This window comes from Aedes aegypti, chromosome 1 (genome assembly GCF_002204515.2).
Source record: "Aedes aegypti strain LVP_AGWG chromosome 1, AaegL5.0 Primary Assembly, whole genome shotgun sequence".
Lineage (NCBI taxonomy): Eukaryota > Metazoa > Arthropoda > Insecta > Diptera > Culicidae > Aedes > Aedes aegypti.
The window spans coordinates 265,428,855-265,450,453 of record NC_035107.1 but is presented as its reverse complement, the minus strand read 5'-3'; the positions used below and the strand labels follow the sequence as shown (position 1 = coordinate 265,450,453).

Here is a 21,599-nt window from a genome sequence, read left to right as displayed (position 1 = left end):
GGTTGATAGATACAGGTCATAAGGTCGGAGAAAATTTTAAAGCCGAATAGGTTGTTAGGAGTTTGGTAAAGGTTAGCTGTATCTTGGCTTCAACGCAATATTCACTGTGAAATATATCGAGAAAAAAACTGCCTTTGATTAAAAAAATTAAAAAAAAAACACTAATAAATGTATGCCATTTTAAATAGTACCGCCGGGCGGGGTGACATTGGGCCTAGGGGGTGACTTTGACCGCCCTTTTCGGTGTATCTGACGGCTAGTAGGGGAGTCAAAAAACTAATCTATTACCATCCAGTGGCTATTTATAACGTATTCTTGATGCTTGACACAATGTTTTCATTATTCTGGTTTTAGTTTGCTGTAAAAATCTTGGCCCAAAGTCACCCTTATGGCCCAATGTCACCCCGCACGACGGTAGTTCGGATTTTTCACCTTAAATAGTCCAATGTAATTTTGCCCTAATGACCCTTTCGGCCTAACTGCATTTGGTCTAACGACATTTGGCTTAACGACATTCGGCCCAATGCACCTGCTCCCGGGTGCGTATCCTCAAAATGTTACAGCTCATACAAAATTTGTAAAATATTCATGTAAAAAGCGTTACGAGGACGTGGGTGGGTGTCAAAACTGATCATTTTTGGCGTTTTGAAATTTGTAAATGAACCCAAATTTGATCAATAAGTTCAAATTTTCATGGCTAATATGTTGTAATGTGAAGCTAATTAGTACCGTTTTGACTCACATTTCAAACACTTAAGGCCAACAGTGACTTCAAATGCATCTGATTGGCATTAATTGGCTGATATTTGTGTAAATTATAATTTCTTCGCAAAGTCTAACTGTTAACTGTTGGGTGTACCGATAATAATGTTGATTTAATTAGTTTTAGTATTGTTTTTGCATAAAAGTATGGAACAATGGGGCCAGATAGCCGTAGCGGTAAACGCGCAGCTATTCAACAAGACCAAGCTGTGAGGGTCGTGGGTTCGAATCCCACCGGTCGAGGATCTATTCGGGTTGGAAATTTTCTCGACTTCCCAGGGCATAGAGTATCTTCGTACCTGCCACACGATATACGCATGCAAAAATGGTCATTGGCACAGTAAGCTCTCAGTTAATAACTGTGGAAGTGCTCATAAGAACACTAATCTGAGAAGCAGGCTCTGTCCCAGTGGGGACGTAACGCCAGAAAGAAGAAGAAGATGGAACAACATTTTGCTTCAAATGACGAACATTGTGTTCATTCTGTCTCATATTCCGAACACCTTGACTCAAATTCCGAACAGCACGAATAAATCCTGTTCAAATGAATAATTTTGCAAATAGATTAGTCTGAGCTTGTTCTACTGGTCTCAAACTACAGAATCATCTCTACTCCCGCAGAATAAATTTTATAGGAGTCGTTAAAATTGAATAGCATTTGACTACCATTTCCTTGTTATTTGGTGACATATTTCAGCGAAACATCTCAACCAAATCGCCATGCAAAAACCGAGTGTTCGGAATATGGATCTGTTCGGAATTTTGAGACAAAACGGTATTCTGTCGGGGCCCAGATAGCCGTAGCGATAAACGCGCAGCTATTCAGCATGACCATGCTGAGGGTCGTGGGATCGAATCCCGCTGGTCGAGAATCTTTTTGTAAAGGAAATTTTCTCGATTCCCTGGGCATAGAGTATCTTCGTACCTGTCACACGATATACACATGCAAAAATGGTCAATCGGCAAAGAAAGCTCTCAGTTAATAACTGTTGAAGTGCTCATAAGAACACTAAGCTCAGGTATGTTTTACGAGTTTCATCAAAGTTAGGATTATTTCCAAGAGCTAATAAAAAAAAAAACAAATATACCTAATTGTAACAACCTTATTTCGAAGTAAAAAAGGTATGTTCATTCAAATAAAATCTCTTTAAATAAAAATAAAATTCAAGAATTAAATCAAAATTACTGAAGAGCTGACCAAAATTATTGTAACTTCAGATTTTCGTAGGAATTATAGGGTCGAGCTGAGCATGTAAATAAATCCAGATTTTAAACGAAGTGATTTTTAAATTTATTAAAATGACATAAATTTTCATATTAATACTAATACTTCTTACTTTTGCATTAGTTTTGATTAACCAATTTACAGAAATTTTGAAATTTTGTTAATTATGTTGTGGGTCTCACACTATCAAAGTTACCCGCAATATAAAAGATATTCCGTGTTACGATATTACACACGTGCTTACCAAAGGCATTATCCTAAATTTACGAAATTTACGCAGAATATTGGGCAGACATCATACAAAAATTAACAGTTTATTCACAAAATCATGGGAAAGGTTCTCAAAAACTCCTAAATTCAGGAAAAAATAAGAATAATTGAGCAAGATTCTCATTGTATATTGAGCAGTGATCTAAAGAATTACAAAATCCATGTTATAATTCTTTTAAAATTCATGACAGGGTTTTCGCTTCATCCTAGGGAGATTTCTGACAGAATTTTGGGCTACAATCCTTTACAAGTCTAGCCAAGAGTCGCTCAAAGTCTAGTACAAATAATGAATCTTCGTTAATATTTTGATGAAAAATTCTCATCGATTGCTGTCAGCGGGCCCAATCCCTTACAGTATTGGACAAATCATTTGCAACTTTTTCAATTTTCTATACAAAATGACCAACTTTGGTAAGCTAGATCTCAGTTATTTATGGACCGATACGGTTTAAATAAAGAGAAATTTTTGACGAGAAATTCAAAATTATTTATCTCAAAATCTGATAGCTCTACACAAAAACTGTCATCAGCAAACTTGTTCATCTCGATAACATCTACAAATCTTGCTGAAGATATCATGAAACTATTCCTTCACTATATTTAAAGGCCATAAATAAATGAGATCTAGCTTACCAAAGTTGGTCATTTTGTATGGAAAATCGAAAAAGTTGCAAATGTTTTGTTCAATACTGTATTACGGCTCATCTGATGCTATTCAATGACTTATTGGCATTATATCAGTAGTAAATCAACATTTTGGCCCAATATACGGCTTATTGGTTATCCGAGAGGTGTAAAAATCCTGTTTGAAATTCTTACTGGTGAAGAGATTGCAATATAATCTTTGACTCATTTTCACAGAATTCAAAGAAGGATTTTCGAAAATGTAAAAATTTTTCAGTATTCTTCGCAAAAATAAATATTTGGAGGTCGAGAAGCCGAGAGGAATTCGATGATTTTTTATTACTATCTGGCTTTATTTTCGATTTTATGATTTTTTTGGAATTTCTGGTGTGAACACTCAAAAGTTGATCCACCGCATAATACTGTTTCTGAGATTTGGACCTTGGCACAGTGCCGCATGGCCGGACAAAACCTCAATAATTCATGTTCTCAAAATCACTTGTTAATATTTTCTATAGACTTCTATGCTATTGAGTGATGATTTCTCAAAATTTAAGATTGATCTGTTTTGTTTTTTCGATTATTGGCAGCTTAGTAAGTGCGGGAAAGTCAGCAAAATTGGACGGCCTAAAATTCATCAACTGTGGTTCACCAAGCAAATTTTAAGCAGCTGTACTACCGTGAATCGCAAGTCAGTCCCATCTGTAAAAAGTAGGCATTGAGAAAATGGGGTGTGAAGTTTTCAAGCTCATTTTCCATACGAATATTCAAAGAATTCCAGAGGATTGGAACTTTTTCCAATCTTAATGAAACTTTCACAACTTGCTCCTCACTACAATATCTTTCCGAGAAAAATCTATTGATAATCAAAACAAGTTACATTTTTGTGTTCCACGGTGCGAAAATCTGTAGTGGGACTGATATGCGTTTACTTTTCATTATGGGACAAATTGACTTGCTGTTTTTTCCTAATTTTTCCGAATAAATCATATTATTTTATTAGTGCAGCTAAAAGTGCATTGGAAGAGATGGCTTGCGATTCGCGGCAGTGTGTCTCAACGAAGTCATAACCGATTAAAGCTCAATAAGCTTCATTTGAAAGCCTAGTCCTTTGCCTCTTTATTCGATTGGATGAAAAAACTTAATTTGGACAAATTTCACTAGAAAATCGAATTTTCAATTTGACAATTATTTCCATTATACCGTCATATCCAGGAGAGTTAATAGATAACCATTATCAAGCGATTTGGGACGTATTTGAGGTTTTGTCCGACCTTTGTATGAACGCCTGCCACTGTGCGTGGTTTTAATATGTTGGGTAGACCTGCTGTAGATATTTATTTTTTAGTGAATATTGTAGTGATTTTTTTCTGGTGTAAATAAAATACTTAAAGTATAATGAGGCATTGCAGAACATGTTGAAACAGTACACCAAAAATATTAAGCGTAAACATCGATGACACACTTTTTTCGGTTTTGCCCCAGTGTGCGACGACGACGATGACGACGACGGTGCCAGAATTGGTTCAGTTCAGAGCCACAGCGTCTATCAGAACTTCGGCACCGTGGTCCGTGGGTGCTCCCATTTGGGACATCCGTTCAGAAGCAGTTCAGTTTCGGTGCCGAATGGATGTCCTTGTCGAATTTCGCTCCCGGGCTTTTGTGTTGCTACTATTGCTGCATCACTTCTTTGAAAGAATTTGGTGAAAAAGTGCGACAGGGTCTACCGAGGACCAGTGTGTGTGTGTCTGTGTATAAGCAAGTGGTCGCCCGCGAGGCCGAGGATTTTTTTGTGGGGGTTTTCCTTGCGGAAAATCCGGTCTTTGTGTGTTCGGAGCTTCGGAGTTGATTTGGTCTATTGGATTTGCGGAAGGTTGGATGAATAGACTGTTCGATTTTTGAGGCTCTCATGTGGGGCATTCCTGTGTCGAAAGTGCTGCAAAACTACAAAGTGAAAGAAACGCGTGTTCTGGGCGATGGTTGATTGCTAGAAGAAGAAATTTTGGGGTCGGATTTAACGCGTCAATTGTGTGTGGGAGGAAAAGTTTCGTAAGAAAACTCGTTTCTGCGGTTCTGCTGGGTGAGTTCAAACCGTTTGTCGAAAGAATCTACAGCGGGTGCAAATGTTACCTGATTTAAATGTATAGACCGCCAAGGCAGTTCGCGGAAAACAGGGAAAAAAGAAACAATTTTCGACTTAACTCAGTCTCCAAAGGAATCACTTTTAGCGGTGTGAAGGAAGTGAAACAAACGACGGGTTGGCTTCTTTGTGCTTTGTGAAAACGACGACGAGCAGCGAGTGAGTGACGGAAGTGGCGGAAAAACAACCAAAGTGTTTGGAAAGTATGTTTTCGAAGAAGACAAGTCAGCTGCTGGAAACTGTCTAAGTATCTTGTGCGTGGCACGGGGAAACAACAAAATCGGCAATCAATTTGATACGTGAAAGCTAAACCAGTGCCGCAGTGGTGTCTGTCTAAAAAGTTGAAAGCCAGGCTAAATAAACGTAAGTATAGTGGAAAGATTAATGTCGATCACAATCAAGAATCTAAACACATTACTGAACACGGGCGATTGGTGCGGAGCTGGATGGAGAAATGTCTTTTCTATGTTTGCGTTTCTAAATAAATAATCAGTTTTCTTGGGAGGTTTTCTTTGTCTCGTATCGTCGTCGGCTGATTGAGGTCGTCACGATAAATTGATTGGCGTGAGACGTGTCAGCTGAAGAGCGGATAATTCAATGGTTTCTTTTCGAAAAGGATTTGAACTGTGAAGGTATTTTCTCGCGGGTTCTACGTTTTAGACTCAATACTTAATCGGTATTCACAAGCACAAACATTCAACTATTCGCTAATTGCTAATGTTGCATAACTCTTTTCTTTGAAATTTCAGAAATATCATAGTTTGCGCATGGATAAAAAAATTGTAAACCGAAAAGTTATGCAGCTTTTTGAAGCTATTTGACAAATTTACCCTAATTTTCAATATATTGCTAGGAACTCTAATTGGGAATTATCACAGCAATTATTCAAATTTCCCACCTAAGCCTCATTCGTATAAAATAAGCTTGTAAGATTTTTTAAAGACGTAACTTTTCAATTTTTGGTTGAATAATTGCGTCCATTAGATTAAAAAAATATCATAAAATGGGTCGTTGAGGGATGGGTAGTGAGTTCACTTCAAATTTCCAACAACTTTCAGCATATGAATAATTGAACGAAAAGTAGCCCTACTTTACTGCCGACGTATATTTTAAAAGTAAATAATAATGATGACGATCCCATGAAATGTTTCTGAGATCATTTTAAAAATGTATGATTTTTGTTGGAAAAGCAAAATAGGGTTGTTGAGGGGTTTGAGTTTTGAAAGTGAAGCCATATTTAGCCAACAGCCAAATTGTCCTGTAAAAGAAAGTATCACACAAAACGAAGGACTTGCATGCAAAACTCAGTGGCATGGTCCTAACGAAAATTGTTGATACTTGATAGGCTACAATTTGCTACGATGACTCTACGCCGAATGGATGAGTCTTCTCTACAAAGTTCGGTCCTGGGCCAATCGCTTCCTTTCCTTGGAACGGAAATCTAACACATACTACATAGTACAATTAAATATGCTTATTTCACAGTGCGCATCGTACCTTCGTGCTGTGCGTACACGAATTCTCTCTGCTCTTGGAAGTTTTCTTAAAAACTACCTAAAGCAATAAAACAGTACTTTTCAGTGCTACAAAAACAGTACTTTTCAGTACTATTTTTTCTACTATTGATCCCTTTACGATCCTTGTTTGGACCCGTGCCTTCGATTTTTCGTTGGACCCGTTGGCGAAAGCTAGCGGTGGTAATCCTTCTTGGACACCGTCTAGGGAAAAAACCTCTCGAAGGTCACGTCTTTCTCGTTTATTAACTAAACATGATATCAACAACTAACAAAAGGAAGGGTGAATCTCTGAATTCACTACTTCCTTCCAAAAAAGTGGGATTTAAAACTGTCACTACACGTGGCAAGAATGGAAGAAAGGACGTTTCCCCGGAATGCGAACTTTCTTCCAAGGGTGAAATGAATAATTGTATCGAAATGAGCAATCAGTTCGATGCTCTAGACAAATTTTCCGAACACCAAATCGAAGCAGCCTCTAGCCCAGGCTCTTTGATTCAAGTGAGGAAGCAAAGAGTGCCGCCTATCGTGGTCAGTTGTTCCGAATTTGGGGGATTTAGGCAGGAGATCTTGAACTCCATTAGGGGAATCAAGGTTTCCTTCCAAATCGCAAAGAAAGGAGACTGTCGCGTTTTGCCGGAAACTCTTAAAGATCGTGAACTTCTTCTCAAACATCTTGAAGAGAAGAAGCACAAGTTTTTTACTTATGACGACAAAACTGAACGTTTGTTCAAAGTTGTCTTGAAAGGTCTCTCAAGTGACTATAAGTCTCCTGAAGAGATCAAAAATGGAATAAATGATTTACTTGGATTTTCCCCAGCCCAAGTGATCATTATGAAAAAGAGAACCCAATCTGGCATTGTTCGGAAAGGGCTTTCTCAAGAATGTTATTTAGTTCACTTTAACAAAAAAGAACTAAATAATATTAAAGCTTTAGAAAAAGCAAAACTTTTGTTTGATGTCCGTGTGACATGGGAACATTTCCAGAAACCTGGAGGAAATTATCAGAACCCCACTCAGTGCCGTCGGTGCCAAAAGTGGGGTCATGGTACAAAAAATTGTCGCATGGATGCTAAATGCATGATTTGCGGAGGTTCTTCTCACGCTAAGGACGTCTGTCCAGTGAAGGAAGATACCACCAAATTCATATGCTGTAATTGCGGGGCTAACCATAAGTCCAATTTTTGGAATTGTCCTTCACGCAAAAGGGTCATTGAGGCTCGTGCCAGACAGATGAAAGATAATATCCGTTACGATAACGGTCGTTTCCGGAATTTGCCTGGTAGAGTATCGAACAATGCTCATTTTTCAGTTAACGATCGCTTGATCATGAATCATATCTATCAGGAAGATCATAATCATGCTCATTCACAAACTAATTTTAATCCGTCGGGTAGCCGTTCGAATCTTTCAATTTCGAATGTATCTACCCACGGTAAATCCTTTGCCGATATCGTAGCAGGTAATTTGAACTCTTCCCCTATTCGTTCCATGAGTACCCATTCTACTTGTCTCAAACCAAATGGAAAAAATCCTACCGCCACAGGTAACTCCTACCCCGCTTCTTCGTCTACCGAAAATTCCAATGGGAAATCATCAGATGATATGTCTGCCTCTGATTTTAATTTTCTAACTGAACAATTGAATCTAATGATTGATGCAATGTTCAAAGCCACCACTATGACTGAAGCAGTCCAAGTAGGTGTAAAATTTACAAATCAAATTGTTATTGGATTACGTTTTTCTAATGGATCCAAATAATAATTTAAATATTTTAAATTGGAATGCTCGTTCTCTGAATGGTAAAGAGGACGAGCTGTTTAATTTTCTTACGGTTAATAACGTGCATATAGCAGTTATTACCGAAACGTATTTAAAACCTGGATCTAAACTCAAAAGAGATCCTAACTTTTTTGTTTATCGTAATGATCGTCTTGATGGTGCATGTGGGGGAGTTGCAATCATCATTCATAGGCGTATAAAACATCAACTGTTTTCATCATTTGAAACTAAAGTTTTTGAAACTTTAGGTGTTTCTGTTGAAACACAGTTTGGTAAGTATACTTTCATAGCAGCCTATTTGCCTTTTCAATGCTCTGGACAGCAAGTTAATTTGCTCCAAACTGACTTGCGAAAATTCAAAATTTTTTGTCATTGGTGACTTCAATGCCAAACATCGGTCATGGAATAATTCTCAAAGTAATTCCAACGGCAGAATTTTATTTGATGAGTGCTCTTCAGGATATTTCTCAATTCAATACCCTGATAGCCCCGCATGTTTTTCCTCTTCTAGAAATCCATCTACGATTGATTTGGTCTTAACCGACTCTAGTCATCTTTGTAGTCAACTGATTACTCATGCTGATTTTGATTCTGATCATGTCCCTGTTACATTTCAAATATTCCAAGAAGCGATTCTCAATCCTATCATCTCTACTTTCAATTATTTACGAGCCGACTGGAATATATATGAAACGTATGTTGACTCTAATCTTGATGTTAACATTTCTTTAGAAACTAAACTTGATATTGACAATGCTCTTGAAACTTTAACAAATTCCATTGTTGAAGCCCGGAGCATTGCAATTCCAAAATGTGAAGTAAAATTTGAATCCGTGATTATAGACGATGATCTTAAACTCTTGATCCGTCTTAAAAACGTGAGGAGAAGGCAATTTCAACGCACTCGCGATCCTGCTATGAAAATTATATGGCAGGATTTGCAGAAAGAAATCAAGAAACGTTTTGCCCAATTAAGAAACAAAAATTTTGAAAATAAAATTTCTCAATTGGACCCTGGCTCTAAGCCCTTTTGGAAATTATCTAAAATCTTGAAAAAACCTCAGAAGCCAATACCGGCATTGAAAGAGGAAAACAAATTATTACTAACTAATTGCGAAAAAGCTCAAAAACTTGCTATGCAGTTTGAAAGTGCGCACAATTTTAATTTAGGACTTACTAGTCCAATTGAAAATGAAGTTACTCAGGAGTTCGAAAATATTCTCAATCAAGAGAACGTTTTCGAAAATGCCTGGGAGACTGATTTGGAAGAAGTGAGAACTATTATTAAAAAATTCAAAAACATGAAAGCTCCTGGCGATGATGGAATTTTCTACATCCTCATCAAGAAACTTCCAGAAAGTAGCTTATCATTTTTAGTTGATATATTTAACAAATGTTTTCAATTAGCCTTTTTTCCTGACAAATGGAAAAATGCTAAGGTTGTTCCAATTTTAAAACCAGACAAAAATCCTGCAGAAGCTTCTAGCTATCGTCCAATCAGTTTGCTTTCCTCCATCAGTAAACTTATTTTCAACAGAATGATGGCCCACATCAACGAAAATTCAATTTTTGCCAATGAACAGTTCGGATTCCGCCATGGACATTCGACCACTCATCAACTTTTACGTGTAACAAATCTGAAGGCTATTCTACTGGTCTTGCTCTTCTAGACATAGAAAAAGCATTCGACAGTGTTTGGCATGAAGGTTTGATTGTAAAATTAAAAAACTTTAATTTTCCAACATACATTGTTAGAATAATTCAAAGTTATCTGTCAAATCGTACACTTCAGGTTAATTATCAGAACTCCAGATCTGAAAGACTTCCTGTAAGAGCTGGTGTTCCTCAAGGCAGCATTTTGGGACCAATATTATACAATATTTTCACATCTGACTTACCTGAGCTACCTCAGGACGAAGCCTGCGTGTCATCTGTAGTCGATTGCAAAAAAGTTTGGATATTTTTTCTTCATACTTGCAAAAATGGAAGATTTCTCCTAATGCCTCCAAAACTCAACTAATAATATTCCCACATAAACCAAAAGCTTTTTATTTGAAACCTTCAAGTAGACATGTTGTCACGATGAGAGGGGTTCCAATGAATTGGTCAGATGAGGTTAAGTATCTAGGGCTCATGCTAGATAAGAATTTAACTTTCAAAAATCACATTGAGGGCATTCAAGCCAAATGTAATAAATATGTAAAATGTCTCTATCCCCTTATTAATAGAAAATCAAAACTTTGTCTTAAGAACAAGCTTTTGATATTCAAACAAATTTTCAGGCCAGCCATGTTGTATGCTGTACCAATATGGACTAGCTGTTGTAATACCAGGAAGAAAGCTCTGCAGAGAATTCAAAATAAAATTTTGAAAATGATTCTGAGGCTTTCTCCCTGGTATAGTACCAATGAGTTACATAGAATATCCAATGTTGAAACATTGGAACAAATGTCAAATAAAATAATCATTAATTTCAGGCAAAAATCGTTACAATCTTGTATTGCCACGATTAATGCGTTATATGTTTAGGTTAAGTTAGGTTAAGTATATTCAAAGCGTTTTTGTTTTTCTCTTATAAGCAGGTGAAATCAACTCACCTGTAAAAAATCTGAACTGCTACGGCAAATGTAATGTAATATGTTGTTAAAAAAAAAAAAAAAAAAAAAAAAAAAAAAAAAAAAAAAAAAAAAAAAAAAAGCGCTTATTTGTTACTGTACTCTTAAATTTGTCTCTATATTGCTTCAGAAATTTGTTGTTTGTTTGAGTATTCAAACAAATATTTTTCGAAATATCTGGTATTCATAATTATTTATATCAAGAGACAGCCTCTAATAATGTAACTTAAATGAACCCAACAATACAAACATCTTATCATAGCAAAGGGAAATTGCATTGATTTTACCTAAACTAATTGAGGCTTAGTAGCATTTGGAGAAATTATGGATATTCCCAAGTAACCAGTAAGCAGTATAACAGCATCATACGTGCATTGAGCATATATGGTAGTCATTTGATGTCTAATAGCTTCATATACGCATATAATACCATTATAATACCAGAAAAGGAGAAACAGCATGTCATTATCATGTAAAGATAGTGTAGTGTCCGGAGGGAGGAACCGGCACATTCAGAATCAATGGCTCAATCAGCCGAATTGCCACAATTCCAGCGCAAGTGCATCGCTCTAAACACTTTACAAGAGCTAGTTTTTCATTGTTACTGGAGCTAAATGCCTTTCTGCTTATTTGATATCTTTTATACTACCCTTCTCAATCCCTACATTCTTCTCCTTATCTACTCATATAATTGTAAGATTGTTTCATCTATTATCTTTCAATTAAAAATGTTTCTACAACTTCATCATCATCCTTCATCATCATTCCTCATTTATCATTCCTCACTTCTCATTCCTTACTTCTCATTCCTATCTTCTCTCTCTTCACACATTACTTCTCATTCCGTATTCATCACTCCTGACTCCTTATTCTTCACCCTCGGCTAGCTCTTCACACCTCACTTCCCATTCCTTATTCATCATTTTTTATTCCTTATTCCTTATTCATCACTCATTTCTTATTCTTCATTCCTCATTCTTCACGCCTCACTCCTTACTTCTCATTACTCATTCCTCACTCCTCATTCATTACACCTTATTCCTCTCAAAGAGGAATTTCCCCCTCTCGGGGGAATTCATTTAACCTCTCAGAGGAATTACTTTACATTCTCGGGGGAATTACTTTACCCTCTCGGGAGAATTTATTTACCCTCTCCGGGGAATAACTTTACCCTATCGGGGGAATTGATTTACCCTCTCAGGGGAAGTGCTTTACCATCTCGAGGGAATTTCTCTATCCTCTCGGGGGAATTACTTTACTCTCTCGGGGGAACTGCTTCATCCTCTCGGGGGAAATGCTTTATCCTCTCGGGGAAATCGATTTACCTTCTCAGGGGAATTCATTTACCCGCTCAAGGGAATTACTTTACCCTCTCGGCGGAATTGATTTACCCTCTCAGGGGGATTACTTTACCCTCTGGGGGAAATTGATTTACCTCTCAGGGAAACTACTTTACTCTCTCGGGGGAGTTACTTTATCCTCTCGGGGGAATTGCTTTACTCTCTCGGGGGAATTACTTTACCCTTTTGGGGGAAAAACTTTACCCTCTCGGGGGAATAGATTTACCCTCTCGGGGGAATTCATTTACCGTCTCAGGGGAATTACTTTACCCTCTGGGCGGAATTGATTTACCCTCTCAGGGGAATTGATTTACCCTCTCAAGGGAATTACTTTACTCTCTCGGAGGAATTGATTTACCCTCTTGAGGATATCACTTTACCCTCTACATGGAATTACTTTACCCTCTGGGGGGAATTGATTTACCCTCTCAGGGGAATTTCTTTACCCTCTCGTGGGAATTGCTTTTTCCTTTCGGGGGAATTGCTTTATTCTCTCAAGGGAATTGATTTACCTTCTCGGGGGAATTACTTCACCCTCTCGACAGAATTGATTTACCCTCTCGGCGGAATTAATTTATCTTCTCAGAGGAATTGATTTACCCTCTCATGGGAATTACTTTACCCTCTCGGGGGAATCGCTTTATCTTTTCCAGGGGAATTGCTTTATCCTTTCGGAGGAATTTCTTTACTCTCTCGAGGGAATTGATTCACCCTCTCGGGGGATTTACTTTACCCTCTCGGGTGAGTTTATGCATTTCTTTGATGTATTTGACCTTTTAACAACAACGTCAAAGCAACAGTGACATTTTTTTGTTAACCTTCCAGTCGTCGCACGGTTTGCCACCGTCAGAACCACCAAGCTGCGCTGCTGTTGTGAACGAAAAGCGAGGTATTTTTTTGTGTTTTTCTTTATTTCATGTTTACAGGTATAGCATGACAATAGCCAAAAAGTATTACTGGAATCTATACATTCTTTTCTCAGCACATTTTCAACGATTCAAAGTAAACTTAAAAACCACCAGCCGAGAATCCAATCTCATGAAGATATAATTTGTTGCCACTAAAATATAACATCATAAAGCTTCCAAATTTATCTTTAAAAAAATAATTGAGAATTGATCTCAATTATTTAATTTAATTTAATATAATTTGATTTCGCATTCATTCAATGTTTCTGTTATTGTGAACAATACATAATTTGAGTCAGATTTAACCTTCAAATTAATATTTGTATTTATAAGACAATCTGTTTTAAAGATACACACTTTAAAACTACAAAACTGTTAAACATGCATCATTAGATTTTTTCGGAGGTTGACAATCAGAAAGATAATATAAAGAAACTACAATCAAAACTTTACAAAAATTGCAGAAAATGAAATCAAAAATGTGTAGATGAAAAAACCGAATTTAGTACTATACTATTTAGTTCCACTAGAGTTTGTATCCTTTTACAGATACGCGTATTTCGACCTCAACTGTAAGGCCGTCTTCAGTGTCGTGTACTAGACTCGACTCGAAATACGCGTATCTGTAAAAGGATACAAACTCTAGTGGAATTAAATGGTATAGTACTAAATCGGTATTTTAACCTCATATAGGTATTCTACTAAACAGTTTGAAGATTTATTATCATCAAAAATATGTTGAAGCGTGGGAGTGTATCATTCAAAGTGATTATCTTTGGAAGAAAAATATAAATTGAGATTGTTAGATCTTTGTCAAAACTTAAAATAAAAATTAAATAATGATCAAATTCTTTTATTGTTATTTTGATATTTTTTTTTTTCGTATAATACCAATGGTTATGTTTTCTTGCAAAAAAACATAAAAAATGTGCGTTTTAATTCTTTTTTCTTCTCAATATTGCCTATATTTCGAGAGATTTGCTCTAAGTTTGATTTGAAAGTGATTTCAACAAAAAAGTAACCGTTGCGAAAATAAGCTGAAAAAGTCGGGTTCATGCTGTTATGAGATTTATTTTCTGGCGGCTCATCCTCAACTCAATTACTCAACCAGAAATGTTATGTTTTCATCGATATCATCACCTAATTTTATGAAAAATGTACTTTGTAGGGCGAGTTTCCAACTAAATTGCCACTGTTATGGTCGTTTTTTAATTATTGAGAACTAGACTTTTGAAAATGATTCAACTATGTTGCCATCAGGTGTTTTTACTAAAATAATTCATGAATAAATAACTGAACTTAGTACCACACCATGTAATTCCACCAGAGGTTATATCCTGTGATAGATACCCTTATTTCGACCTCAACAATTACAACAATTATTGGAACAATATAGTTCCAAATGTCTTTATGCCAAATCACCATTATTCCAATTCACTTTATGCCAGACGGCTATATGGCAAACGACGTTATGCCAAATGACCCACAACCGTTAAAAACATTGTTTAAAAGATGTTCAGTAAATTTCAGGCAAGATTATTAATGGACAAGATAATTGAAAGTTTGACCGTTCCACAAGGTGAGGGATAATCACAGATGGTTCCGGGTAATTTGTCCAAATGCCGTTTGGCTGAACGCCATTTGGCCGAAAGTGTCATTTGGCCGAATGCCGTTTGGCCGAAATTGAAAACAATAGTGAACTACAGTTAGCATGCATTTGTAATGAATTCCAAAGCTGAATTTCAAAGAACAATTTATTCTTAAAGAAGGATAAATTATCATTGATCAATCTGAATCTCAAGTGTTAGTTCAAAGAACAGTCAGTGCTGAAAGAAGAACATCTCAAATGTAAGCAAATATTGTTTTCTTTATTTTGCGGTAATAGTTGCTAGCATAGGTATTTGAATTGATTTTAAAGTCAGCTTTAAACAGTAACTAAAACGGTTTACGACTTATTCGACTTGTTCAACCATTCTGATAGTACTAAGAAAATTAATAAATTTCTAGAAACCACAAGTTTGACTTTATCTTTTCACAACGGAGAAACAGTGAGCTTCTTTAACGTAAGTGTTCACCGAGTCGTTTTTTAATAAGACTCTCTATTCTAATTCGATTTTAATTTTTAATCAGACTCTGTTTGAACGTATTCCTTAATTCCAATAACTTTGAAAAATTTTCAAATATGAAAGAACAGCCTATGATCAAGAGAAGGAAAAATCTCGTATAGAAATTCAAGCTAGTGTAATGCAAATAATTGTTATATCAGTATAATTATTAAGAACTGCCGATGATTTGAAGAAGGTAAAATTCCCTAATAAACTATAAGCTATGTTATTGCAAATAGTAATAAAACCAGTAAAAGTTAAAAGAATAGCCTATGTTTAAAAGAAGGAAAAATTCCTTATGAAATTATCAAAAACATTTCAAACCCTAGCACACCGTTGGTAGCCCAGAGACGAATCAACCATGAGGTCAGAGTGTACGCTAGTTCATAACTTCGTCCTGAATGAGCGGATAGTTTTAATTATTCTCTTGGAGCACTTAAATAGCGACAAACATGACGTCCCGCCACATCATAAAGATCAACCAATTAACTAACAGATCAGTTATTGGTCCACACTTATGAACCATACACATCAGCGTTGAAAATATTGTTTGGATTCCTAATTCGACCAAACGGCATTCGGCCAAACGACCCATTCAGTTAAACGGTATTCGGCCAAACGGCATTCGGCCAAATGGCTGGACACCATCACAGATAATATGATGTGTAGCGACAAACATGACGTCCCGTAACATCACAAACGACCCATTCAGTTAAACGGTATTCGGCCAAACGGCATTTAGCCAAATGGCTGGACACCTGAAGAACAATGTTATAAGCGCCACCTAGCAGATGAATGTCCAATTTTCACCGCCAGATAGTCCTGAACCGATACAAAATTTCTGTACGTCAAGGTGAGCCTTGATTCTGCTGTCAGGAACTGTCACTGTGAGTCGATATCCTAAACAATGGACAAACATGATAAAAGCGCGTAATGAATCAAACATATTATTTGCATTTTATCATAGGTGACAAAAATCGATTGAGAATCGATGAATATACATTCAAAAGTATTGTCACAAAAGCATCTTCATTATTTATTTCACTTTTTCAAATAAAAATGCATAGAAAACTGTGGCCCTTTTACCATGTTTGTCTGGAAAAGTTGGAACTGCATAGCAAATGAAAACTATCGATTTTCACCAAGCCTTGATTATCGTTGGCAAGTTGGAGTTATCTTGCAGTTTGCAAAAAAGTTGTTCCATATTTCGTGTGTAGTATCTGTGCCTCCCTGCTAGTCCTAGACCTACTGAAAAACTTTATCAAGGACATCTACGATCAGCTTTTATTGGCCTAAGAAGAAAATAAGACCGGCAAGAAGCGTCTTTCATCATCAACCTATGTTTTCGTTTTATTTTTCAATTTAAACTTTTTGTGTTAGTCTTGGGAGAAGCATGTAAAATTGCTACACACCCTGCACTGTTCATAATGACGAAAATTGTTAAAATTTACACTCATAAAACCGACGAATGACTTAAGTTGCGTTATTTTTTTTACTGGCAGAAGTAGAGTTGCTATTATGATGAGTTACAAAAAATATGTAATGCATAACTCGCCGTACAATTAGTCACACGACTGGAGGCGATAAAATATATTCAATGTTGCATCACAACAAGATAACCCTGATCTTAACTGCAATAATCTATAGCTGCCTTGGGGTGAAACATCTCGGAATCCAAAGATTGCCGACTTGTGCCCCTACTCACGTTTTCAAAGGCCGTAAAATGGAGAAATAGTTGGCAAACGTTTCTGTGCTTCTTATTTTAATCTTTCTGCTTGTGCACAACGCTAAAATAAAACATGCACTATTCTTGGATGGTTTCCTCGCGAGATTAATGTCTTTGAAGTTTTATTGCAGTCTTAGAAGTTTGATTCCAAACTTTTCACCTTACTGCTACCTTAATTCCAATCTACATGTTTTCTCATTTCATTCTTACTGGCATACTTAGCCTGCTTTTCATTTTAGTTTAAATGCTCATGACTTTAACACGAAGCTTTCTTTAACAATCGACTAATCTTATACATCGTTTGGCAAGTAATATTTTAGATGACAAGAAAATTTCCAACACAAAAACATTCTCGACCAGTGAGATCTGAACCCACCATCATCAGAATGGTCTTGCTGCGCGTAACCACTATGGCTATTTGGAACCCCTGGGCCCTGTGACAACTCAATCGTAAAATTGCTGCCGCACTGACTTATAATGTACCTGTGAGAAAAAGTTGTCTGTCAAAACCCCGGGGGCACTTTGTATATTGCTGCTATACCTAGATGATAAGAAGACAAACAAGTAAGCACCGGAAAAGAAAAGGCAACGAACGAAAGACGGCACTGAATTCAGAGTAATATGCTAGTCATGCTATCAGCAGTCACAGCGTCATTTTCTCATTATCTTTGTTTCAATCCACCAACTTACAGGTGCGTTAAGGACGATACAGATCCTCTTAGAGTTGTTGCCTATCTTCTTCTTTCTGGTTTTTAGCTTCCTGTTTTTTGAACATAACTGAGAGGTTTGTTTGCGTGTTGTCGATTGTTGCCTTCGTATATTATGTGGTAAGCTCAAGGATATTTTATGCTCAGGAAAGTCGAGAAACTTTGCAATCCGAAGAAATACCGCTGGGATATGAATCAACGGCCATCGGCTTGGACTTGCTGAACAAGTCCGCTACGGCTATCTGCCCCCTCCTGCTGCTTATACACCTATTGTTAAATCTTGCAGCTTTCTGATGGTAAAATCAAACGAAACAACGTTCCTATTCATTAGCAGGGCTTTGCTTGACGTAACTAATGGCTTTTCGATTCCAGCGGCACCACAATCCGGATCATAAATAGACCATTAATTGCAATCGTTAGTGAGTGAACAAATCAATGATCATTGGGGAAATTCCTTTGTGGTTGGCGAGGAAACCAGTAGTTATGTGGTTCTAAAAATAAACCATTTCCCTACGACGTTCCCACGTCTGGAATTTCTTGTGCAGTTTGTATTGGAAGCAGCTAACCTTTGGTTGATTCCCGTAAAGTAAGTTGTTTACTGCCTGAGAGCGAAGGACCAAGAAGCTCGGATTGGATTATTTATATCCTGGATGCAGTTCGTTTCCCGGCAGCCAGAATCAATGGAGCAGAGCTGGTGAGCGGTATAAATATGATTTGATTCCCTTTCTCCATCGGGTAATTCGAACCTTTATACAATGGCGAAGCTTACTTCTGCTTCTTCTCTCTGGAATCACGTCCCAACTGGGATGGCCTTTTGTGTTATTTTGAGGCACTAAGGATAGCAACGGATATAAAACGCATTCGTAGTACTAATAGAAATAATGGCAGATCGTTTTCTTCTTTTTATTCTGGCACTACGTCCTCACTGGGACAGAGCCTGATTTGCAGCTTAATGTTCAATGAGCACTTCCACAGTTTTGAACTGAGAGCTTTCTTTACCAAAGTTGCCATTTTCACATTCGTATATCGTGTGGAAAGTACGATGATACTCTATGCCCAGGAAAATCAAGTGAATTTCTATTACGAAAAGATGGCTTTGCTTTGTAGCCGCGGGCTCTAATCACTCGGGTAAGGAAGGCCCATCCACAAATTACGTAACGCTCTAGGGAAAGGGGAGGGGGTAGGCTCAAGCGTTACGGCTCATACCAAAATTTCAAATTTTTCATACAATAAACGTTACGGAGGGGGGGGGGTCAAAAATTTCAAATTTTAGCGTTACGTAATAAATGGACGATGCCTAATGGCAGATCATGTAGTTCATGAAACCACAAACTCAATAGTGATTTGGTTGATGAAATTATCGAGAACATTCAAAAAGCTTTTAAATTTTATGTTAAGGCTTAGCGAGTATAAAATAAAACATTTTGTTGGCAGCCGTAAAATAAAGATGTACAGAGTAGATGACTAAAATATAATGTAAGCCTTATGAATACCAAAAAATTTCTGACTAACAGTAAATGCCTACTAGTATGTTTTAAGGTACTTTGAGTACCAGCGAATGTATATCACATCACTGATCTATACTAATGATTTATGATAAGTTGTACTGTCCTTCGCCATAATCGAAATTCATTTACTTATTTAGTTAAACTAAAAAAAATAAATCGACTTCAAATGTGGTTTCTCCAAAATCTGGCATTACTAGTTCCCCTCAGTTGCCAAAAATCGAAGTAATATATGTCTGAATACTTCGATTTTTACGTATGCCTATCAAACAACTTTACCGAAAACACCAACCTTCTCCAGTTGACATCCGCTTTTAGTGCCCGATAGACGTGTTTTCACAGATCTCTCTTATAGCTATCTTGCTGTACTAGTACCCCACGTAGCAGTGACGAAACACAAGATGTCTTCACATCGAAAAAACAGTCTTGTTGTAGATTCCGGTGTTCTGCCATATCGTGCTTTAACGGATCAGATGGAGAAGTTCTTCAAAGATGCCGTCAAGCTCGACTTGGACGATGTTAAGAATGGCTGCAAAACTTTGACAACTGCCTAGAAATGCGCGGTGCAGGCGTACCCCCACACCTAGCAAAAAAAAGCATCAATGGACCGATGCACGAGTTCACTATTTGACGTTTTAGCGATGCCGTGTTATTTATGTGACCATGGAAACCAGTGAATTCGGCACCGCTCAAACGTCAAATTAGTAAACTCGTGCATTGATCCATTGCTACACAACTTTGAATAATAGTGGATACTCTACTACAACCTCTACTAAAATGTACGTGGACGGTCCTACTACCACTGTTAGAATCCACGATTTACCACCGCAGATGTCTAACACCACCATCTCTAAGTACATGGAACAGTTTGATTAAGCCATCTCTATCCACAACGAACTGTGGAGGGAATAGCAAACGGTGTGAGAGTTGTGCGCATGAGGATGGAGAAGCTGATGCCATCAAACACAATTATCGACGGTTAACATTTACTGATCACCTATTCCAAAGTGGACAAACAAAAGTAATTCGGCACGAGAAAGGAGCTGATATAAATTTACGTCACGAGCAAACGTCCAGCTCTGCTGCAATACCTGCAGCTATGGTCCTTTGCACGAGTTCACTATTTGACGTTTGACCGGTGCCGTGTTATTTATGTGACCATGGAAACAAGTGAATTCGGCACCGCTCAAACGTCAAATTAGTGAACTCGTGCATAGGTCCATTGTAGATCAAACGAACCAAGCGAACAACGTCGACAAACAATCACGATCACCGCATGACGAAAACGACAATTAAGGTGTGCACGAGTTCATTATTTGACGTTTGAGCGGTGCCGTGTTATTCATGTCGCCTTGGTAACAAGTGAATATTTTTTTTTTTTTTTCCTTCTAAGCAATGGGGGGATAATCTGCTCAACAGACTCTGGACCGAGGTCCGGGAGTGTGGGGTTGGGGACCATTTACTACGTACAAGCAGTAAACAGGACTACACCCCCGACCCACTAAACCATTTCCATTGCCGCCAAACCCTTCGTATCTCCGGGACCACCAAGAAGGCATTGCTTCGGAGAGGGGCTATTGCACATCGCATCCTCCAGGTTAGCTGCGTAGCCATGCAGCAACGAACATCGATGACACGCTTATGGGGGTCCACCAAGGTAGCATGCTGGCGCATTGCCAGCTTCCCGGGTGGTCCTCACCTCCCGTTGTCCGCTGAAGGCGGGCAGGGTCGACCACTAAGCCCGCGCCCAGCTGCACCGCAGGTATCAAGAACTGATACTGCGGGCTTCGCAATTTGACCTACTGAAGGCTCAGGCCCTATCAGCTAGCACCAGCTGGGATTGCTGACGAAGGGGCCTCCACCTGCCCCGAACAACCAGAGGCTCGTATCCACCCAGTAGGCCGGCGCCACGACAGCAGCGCTACCAGGATGTTCTCCCCGCGGCCACTTAATCGCTGTAAGGGTCGATTTCGACCGTAGGGCACCGGTATGACCTACGTAGCCGACTGCGAACCCTTGGACCACCTGTTGATTAGCGTCTGCACTAGTCACTCCTCGAGTCCACACGCCACCTCCTTTGGAGTTCCGAGACGATGTGGGTGATAGCCGATGAAACGGCATTCCAGCCAAACTCGTCTGCACACATCCTCTGGACCAAATTGTCCGGAGTCGTGTCCCGACCGCATGTGGCAAACATGCGGTCACGCATTGTGCGGAAACGCGGGCACACGAACAAAACGTGTTCCGCCGTTTCCTCTAAACCTGCACAAACTGGACATTCGGGAGAACCCGCATGACCGAAACGGTGTAGATATTGTCTAAAGCATCCATGACCCGAAAGGACCTGTGTTAGGTGGAATGTTAGTTCCCCATGGC

General features: G+C 38.1%; 1 protein-coding gene across 7 annotated transcripts in view; it reads left to right on the top strand.

Annotated features, from left to right (window-relative positions):
* The first annotated feature begins 4,400 nt into the window (after positions 1-4,400).
* LOC23687451 (cGMP-specific 3',5'-cyclic phosphodiesterase) overlaps positions 4,401-21,599 on the top strand; it is a 311,454-nt gene continuing 294,255 nt past the window's right edge. For 2 of the 7 annotated variants that reach the window (XM_021837702.1, XM_021837701.1), the window contains exon 1: positions 4,401-5,384. The gene's annotated coding sequence lies outside the window, so the exon portion shown is untranslated. The remainder of the gene's footprint in view (positions 5,385-21,599) is intronic. The other 5 variants (XM_021837705.1, XM_021837704.1, XM_021837703.1 and 2 more) reach the window with 5 other exon arrangements.